Source organism: Choloepus didactylus, chromosome 16, assembly GCF_015220235.1.
Source record: "Choloepus didactylus isolate mChoDid1 chromosome 16, mChoDid1.pri, whole genome shotgun sequence".
Lineage (NCBI taxonomy): Eukaryota > Metazoa > Chordata > Mammalia > Pilosa > Megalonychidae > Choloepus > Choloepus didactylus.
Window position 1 is genome coordinate 36,492,153 of NC_051322.1, and position 6,769 is coordinate 36,498,921.

Below are 6,769 nucleotides of genomic sequence, written 5' to 3' on the forward strand. Positions count from 1 at the left end.
AAGGAGCAATACAGACACATAGGAAAAACAGGAGTGAAGTTTGGAACACAATTTTGGGTGACGGTAGCACAACAATGTAAGTACACTGAACAAAGATGGCTGTGAGTATAGTTGAAAGAGGAAGGTTAGGAATATGTGGGACACCAGAAGGAAAGAGGAAAGATAAAGGCTGGGACTGTGTAACTCAGTGAAACCTAGAGTGCTCAACAATTGTGATAAAATGTACAAATATGTTTTTACATGGGGGAGAACAAATGAATGTCAACCTTGCAAGGTGTTAAAAATAGGGTGGTATTGGGGAAAAAAATACAATGAATGCAAACTAGAGACTATAGTTAGCAGAAACATTGTATTATGCTTCCTTTAATGAAACAAAGGCAATATACCAAAGCTAAATCCCTATAAGAAGGGGACATAAGGGAGGGGTATGGGACTCTTGTCACTGGTGATGTCTGACTCTTTATTCTACTTTAGGTTAACTCTATCTTTCCTTTTGTTGCTTTTTAGCTGTCATGTTTTTTTTCTTTTTCTTTTTCTTTTGTTTCTGTAGCTTCTTTGACTCTTCCTCCTTCTTTGTGGAAGAAAGGAGATGTTCTTATAAAAATAGTGGCGATGGGGATCAATACATAAATACGTGACTAAACAGGGAGCCACTGATTGTTTACTTAGGACACAGTGTATGGTGTGTGAACAAAACTATCTTAAAAGAAATGGGTTGATGAAGAAACCTTGAGGGCACTATATTGAGTGAAATAAGACAGACACATAAAGGCAAATATTGCAGGGTCTCACTGATATGAACTAATCATAATATGTAAACTCATAGACATGAAACATAAGATAAAAGGACATAGAATGAGGTTAAAAAATGGGGAGTGGTTGCCTATTATGAGCAGAATGTTCAACTAGGTTGAACTTAAGTGTTTGGAAATGGACGGAGATGACGGTAGCACATTATTGCGAGAAAAACTAACAGTGCTGAATGACATGTGAATGTGGTAGAAAGGGGAAGCTTAGGGTCACGTATGTTACCAGAAGGAAAGTTGGAGGTTAAAAGATGGGAATGTATAAAACAGTGAACCTTGTGGTGGGCAATCTCCATGATTAACTGTACAACATTAGAAATCTCTTTCATGAACTAGAACAAATGTATGACACTGTAACTAGAAGTTAATAATAGAGTGGTTTATAGGGGAAAATATACCTGTTGCAAACTATGTACTAGTTAGTAGTATTTTAACTTTCTTTCATCAATGGTAACAAATTTACTATACCAATACTATGAGTCAATAATTGGGAGGGGTGCTGGTAAGGGGTATGGAGGATTTGAGTTTTCTTTTCTTTTCTTTATTTCTTTTCTGGAGTAATAAAAATGTTCTGAAAATTGAAAAGAAAATATAATTGTGGTGATGGATGCACAGCTGTATAATAGTACTGGGGGCAATTGGTTGTGCACTTTGGATCTTTAGATAATTGTACGGTATGTGAACAATTTCAATAAAATTAAATTTAAAAAATTTTAATGGTATGTATATTTAACTAATCTAAGTCTACCTTCAAATAGCACTATGCTGCTTCACATGTAATGCAGGTACCTCATAACAGAGTATTCTCAATTCCACCCTCCTGTCCCTTGTGACATTGCTGTCATTCAATTTACTTATCCATATGCTAAAATCACTCAGTACACTATTGCTATCATTGCTTTAAACCAGTAGCTACTTTTTTTTTTTTTTTTTAATCATCATTTTATTGAGATACATTCACATACCACGCAGTCATACAAAACAAATTGTACTTTCGATTGTTTACAGTACCATTACATAGTTGTACATTCATCACCTAAATCAATCCCTGACACCTTCATTAGCACACACACAAAAATAACAAGAATAATAATTAGAGTGAAAAAGAGCAATTGAAGTAAAAAAGAACACTAGGTACCTTTGTCTGTTTGTTTGCTTCCCCTACTTTTCTACACATCGATCCATAAACTAGACAAAGTGGAGTTTGGTCCTTATGGCATTCCCAATCCCACTGTCACCCCTCATAAGCTACATTTTTATACAACTGTCTTCGAGATTCATGGGTTCTGGGTTGTAATTTAATAGTTTCAGGTATCCACCACCAGCTACCCCAATTCTTTAGAACCTAAAAAAGGTTGTCTAAAGTGTGCGTAAGAGTGCCCACCAGAGTGATCTCTCGGCTCATTTTGGAATCTCTCTGCCACTGAAGCTTATTTCATTTCCTTTCACATCCCCCTTTTGGTCAAGAAGATGTTCTCCAACCCACGATGCCGGGTCTACATTCCTCCCCGGGAGTCATATTCCACGTTGCCAGGGAGATTCACTTCCCTGGGTGTCTGATCCCACGTAGGGGGGAGGGCAGTGATTTCACCTTTCAAGTTGGCTTAGCCAGAGAGAGAGGGCCACATCTGAGCAACAAAGAGGCATTCAGGAGGAGACTCTTAGGCACAAATACAGGGAGGCCTAGCCTCTCCTTTGCAGCAACCGTCTTCCCAAGGGTAAAACTTATGGTAGAGGGCTCAACCCATCAAACCACCAGTCCCCTATGTCTGTGGTCATGTTAGCAACCATGGAGGTGGGGTAGGCGAATACCCCTGCATTCTCCACAGGCTCCTCAAGGGGGCACTACATCGCTTTTTTTTTTTTTTTTTTTTTCCTTGTTTGTCTTTTTTATTTTTTTTTTTTTTTTAACTTTCCCTTCTTTTTTCAAATCAACTGTATGAAAAAAAAAGTTAAAAAGAAAACAAACATACAATAAAAGAACATTTCAAAGAGACCATAGCAAGGGAGTAAGAAAAAGACAACTAACCTAAGATAACTGCTTAACTTCCAACATGTTCCTACTTTACCCCAAGAAAGTTACATACTATAGCAACATTTCAGTGAACTTGTTCCTACTACATCCATCAGAAATTAACAGACCATAGTCATTTCTGGGCATCCCCAGAACGTTAAATAGCTTATCTGTTCTTCTTGGATTATTGTTCCCCCTTCCTTAATTGCTCTCTACTGCTAGTTCCCCTACATTCTACATTATAAACCATTTGTTTTACATTTTTCAAAGTTCACATTAGTGGTAGCATATAATATTTCTCTTTTTGTGCCTGGCTTATTTCGCTCAGCATTATGTCTTCAAGGTTCATCCATGTTGTCATATGTTTCACCAGATCGTTCCTTCTTACTGCCGCGTAGTATTCCATCGTGTGTATATACCACATTTTATTTGTCCACTCATCTGTTGATGGACATTTGGGTTGTTTCCATCTCTTGGCAATTGTGAATAATGCTGCTATGAACATTGGCGTGCAGATATCTGTTCGTGTCACTGCTTTCCGATCTTCCGGGTATATCCCGAGAAGTGCAATCGCTGGATCGAATGGTAGCTCTATCTCTAGTTTTCTAAGGAACTGCCAGACTGACTTCCAGAGTGGCTGAACCATTATACAGTCCCACCAACAATGAATAAGAGTTCCAATTTCTCCACATCCCCTCCAGCATTTGTAGTTTCCTGTTTGTTTAATGGCAGCCATTCTAACCGGTGTTAGATGGTATCTCATTGTGGTCTTAATTTGCATCTCTCTAATAGCTAGTGAAGCTGAACATTTTTTCATGTGTTTCTTGGCCATTTGTATTTCCTCTTAAGAGAACTGTCTTTTCATATCTTTTGCCCATTTTATAATTGGGCTGTCTGTACTATTGTCATTGAGTTGTAGGATTTCTTTGTATATGCAAGATATCAGTCTTTTGTCAGATACATGGTTTCCAAAAATTTTTTCCCATTGAGTTGGCTGCCTCTTTACCTTTTTGAGAAATTCCTTTGAGGTGCAGAAACTTCTAAGCTTGAGGAGTTCCCATTTATCTATTTTCTCTTTTGTTGCTTGTGCTTTGGGTGTAAAGTCTAGGAAGTGGCCTCCTAATACAAGGTCTTGAAGATGTTTTCCTACATTATCTTCTAGGAGTTTAATGGTACTTTCTTTTATATTGAGATCTTTGGTCCATTTTGAGTTAATTTTTGTGTAGGGGGTGAGGTAGGGGTCCTCTTTCATTCTTTTGGATATGGATATCCAACTCTCCCAGCCCCATTTGTTGAAAAGACCATTATGGCTCAGTTCGGTGACTTTGGGGGCCTTATCAAAGATCAGTCGGCCATAGATCTGAGGGTCTATCTCTGAATTCTCAATTCGATTCCATTGATCTATATGTCTATCTTTGTGCCAGTACCATGCTGTTTTGGCAACTGTGGCTTTATAATAAGCTTCAAAGTCAGGGAGTGTAAGTCCTCCCACTTCGTTTTTCTTTTTTAGAGTGTCTTTAGCAATTCGAGGCATCTTCCCTTTCCAAATAAATTTGATAACTAGCTTTTCCAAGTCTGCAAAGTAGGTTGTTGGAATTTTGATTGGGATTGCATTGAATCTGTAGATGAGTTTGGGTAGAATTGACATCTTAATGACATTTAGCCTTCCTATCCATGAACATGGAATATTTTTCCATCTTTTAAGGTCCCCTTCTATTTCTTTTAGTAGAGTTATGTAGTTTTCTTTGTATAGGTCTTTTACATCTTTGGTTAAGTTTATTCCTAGGTACTTGATTTTTTTAGTTGCTATTGAAAATGGTATCTTTTTCTTGAGTGTCTCTTCAGTTTGTTCATTTCTAGCATATAGAAACATTACTGACTTATGTGCATTAATCTTGTATCCCGCTAATTTGCTAAATTTGTTTATTAGCTCTAGTAGGTGTATCGTTGATTTCTCAGGGTTTTCTAGATATAAGATCATATCATCTGCAAACAATGACAGTTTTACTTCTTCTTTTCCAATTTGGATGCCTTTTATTTCTTTGTCTTGCCGGATTGCCCTGGCTAGCACTTCCAGCACAATGTTGAATAACAGTGGTGACAGCGGGCATCCTTGTCTTGTTCCTGATCTTAGAGGGAAGGCTTTCAGTCTCTCACCATTGAGTACTATGCTGGCTGTGGGTTTTTCATATATGCTCTTTATCATGTTGAGGAAGTTTCCTTCAATTCCTACCTTTTGAAGTGTTTTTATCAAAAACGGATGTTGGATTTTGTCAAATGCTTTTTCAGCATCTATTGAGATGATCAATTGATTTTTCCCTTTCGAGTTTTTAATGTGTTGTAATACATTGATTGTTTTTCTTATGTTGAACCATCCTTGCATGCCTGGAATGAACCCCACTTGGTCATGGTGTATGATTTTTTTAATGTGTCTTTGGATTCGATTTGCAAGTATTTTGTTGAGGATTTTTGCATCTATATTCATTAGGGAGATTGGCCGGTAGTTTTCCTTTTTTGTAGCATCTTTGCCTGGTTTTGGTATTAGATTGATGTTAGCTTCATAAAATGAGTTAGGTAGTGTTCCATTTTTTTCAATGTTTTGAAAGAGTTTGAGTAAGATTGGTGTCAGTTCTTTCTGGAAAGTTTGGTAGAATTCCCCTGTGAAGCCATCTGGCCCTGGGCATTTATTTGTGGGAAGATTTTTGATGACTGATTGGATCTCTTTGCTTGTGATGGGTTGGTTGAGGTCTTCTATTTCTTCTCTGGTCAGTCTAGGTTGTTCATATGTTTCCAGGAAATTGTCCATTTCTTCTACATTATCCAGTTTGTTGCCATACAGTTGTTCATAATATCCTCTTATAATTTTTTTAATTTCTTCAGGATCTGCAGTTATGTCACCTTTTTCATTCATTATTTTGTTTATATGGGTCTTCTCTCTTTTTGATTTTGTCAGTCTAGCTAGGGGCTTGTCAATCTTGTTGATCTTCTCAAAGAACCAACTTTTGGTGATATTTATCCTTTCTATTGTTTTTTTGTTCTCTATGTCATTTATTTCTGCTTTAATCCTTGTTATTTCTTTTCTTGTACTTGGTTTAGGATTGGTTTGCTGTTCATTTTCTAGCTTCTTCAGTTGATCCATTAGTTCTTTGATTTTGGCTCTTTCTTCCTTTTTAATATATGCGTTTAGTGCTATAAATTTCCCCCTTAGCACTGCTTTTGCTGCATCCCATAGGTTTTGGTATGTTGTGTTCTCATTTTCATTCGTCTCTATATATTTAGCAATTTCTCTTGCTATTTCTTCTTTAACCCACTGATTGTTTAGGAGTGTGTTGTTTAACCTCCAAGTATTTGTGAATTTTCTAAGTCTCTGATGGTTATTGACTTCTAATTGTATTCCATTGTGGTCAGAGAATGTGCTTTGAATAATTTCAATCTTTTTAAATTTATTGAGGCTTGTTTTATGTCCCAGCATATGATCTATTCTGGAGAAAGTTCCGTGAGCACTAGAAAAGTATGTGTATCCTGTTGATTTGGGATGTAATGTCCTGTAGATGTCTGTTAAATCTAATTCATTTATCAGATTGTTTAGGTTTTCAATTTCCTTATTGGTCTTCTGTCTGGTTGATCTATCTATAGGAGAGAGTGATGTGTTGAAGTCTCCCACAATTATTGTGGAAACATCAATTGCTTCCTTTAGTTTTGCCAATGTTTCTCTCATGTATTTTGTGGCACCTTGATTGGGTGCATAGACATTTACGATTGTTATTTCTTCTTGCTGAATTGCCCCTTTTATTAGTATGTAGTGGCCTTCTTTGTCTCTCAAAACATCCCTGCATTTGAAGTCTATTTTATCTGAGATTAATATTGCTACACCTGCTTTCTTTTGGCTGTAGCTTGCATGAAATATTTTTTTCCATCCTTTCACTTTCAGTTTCGTGTCCCTGTGTCT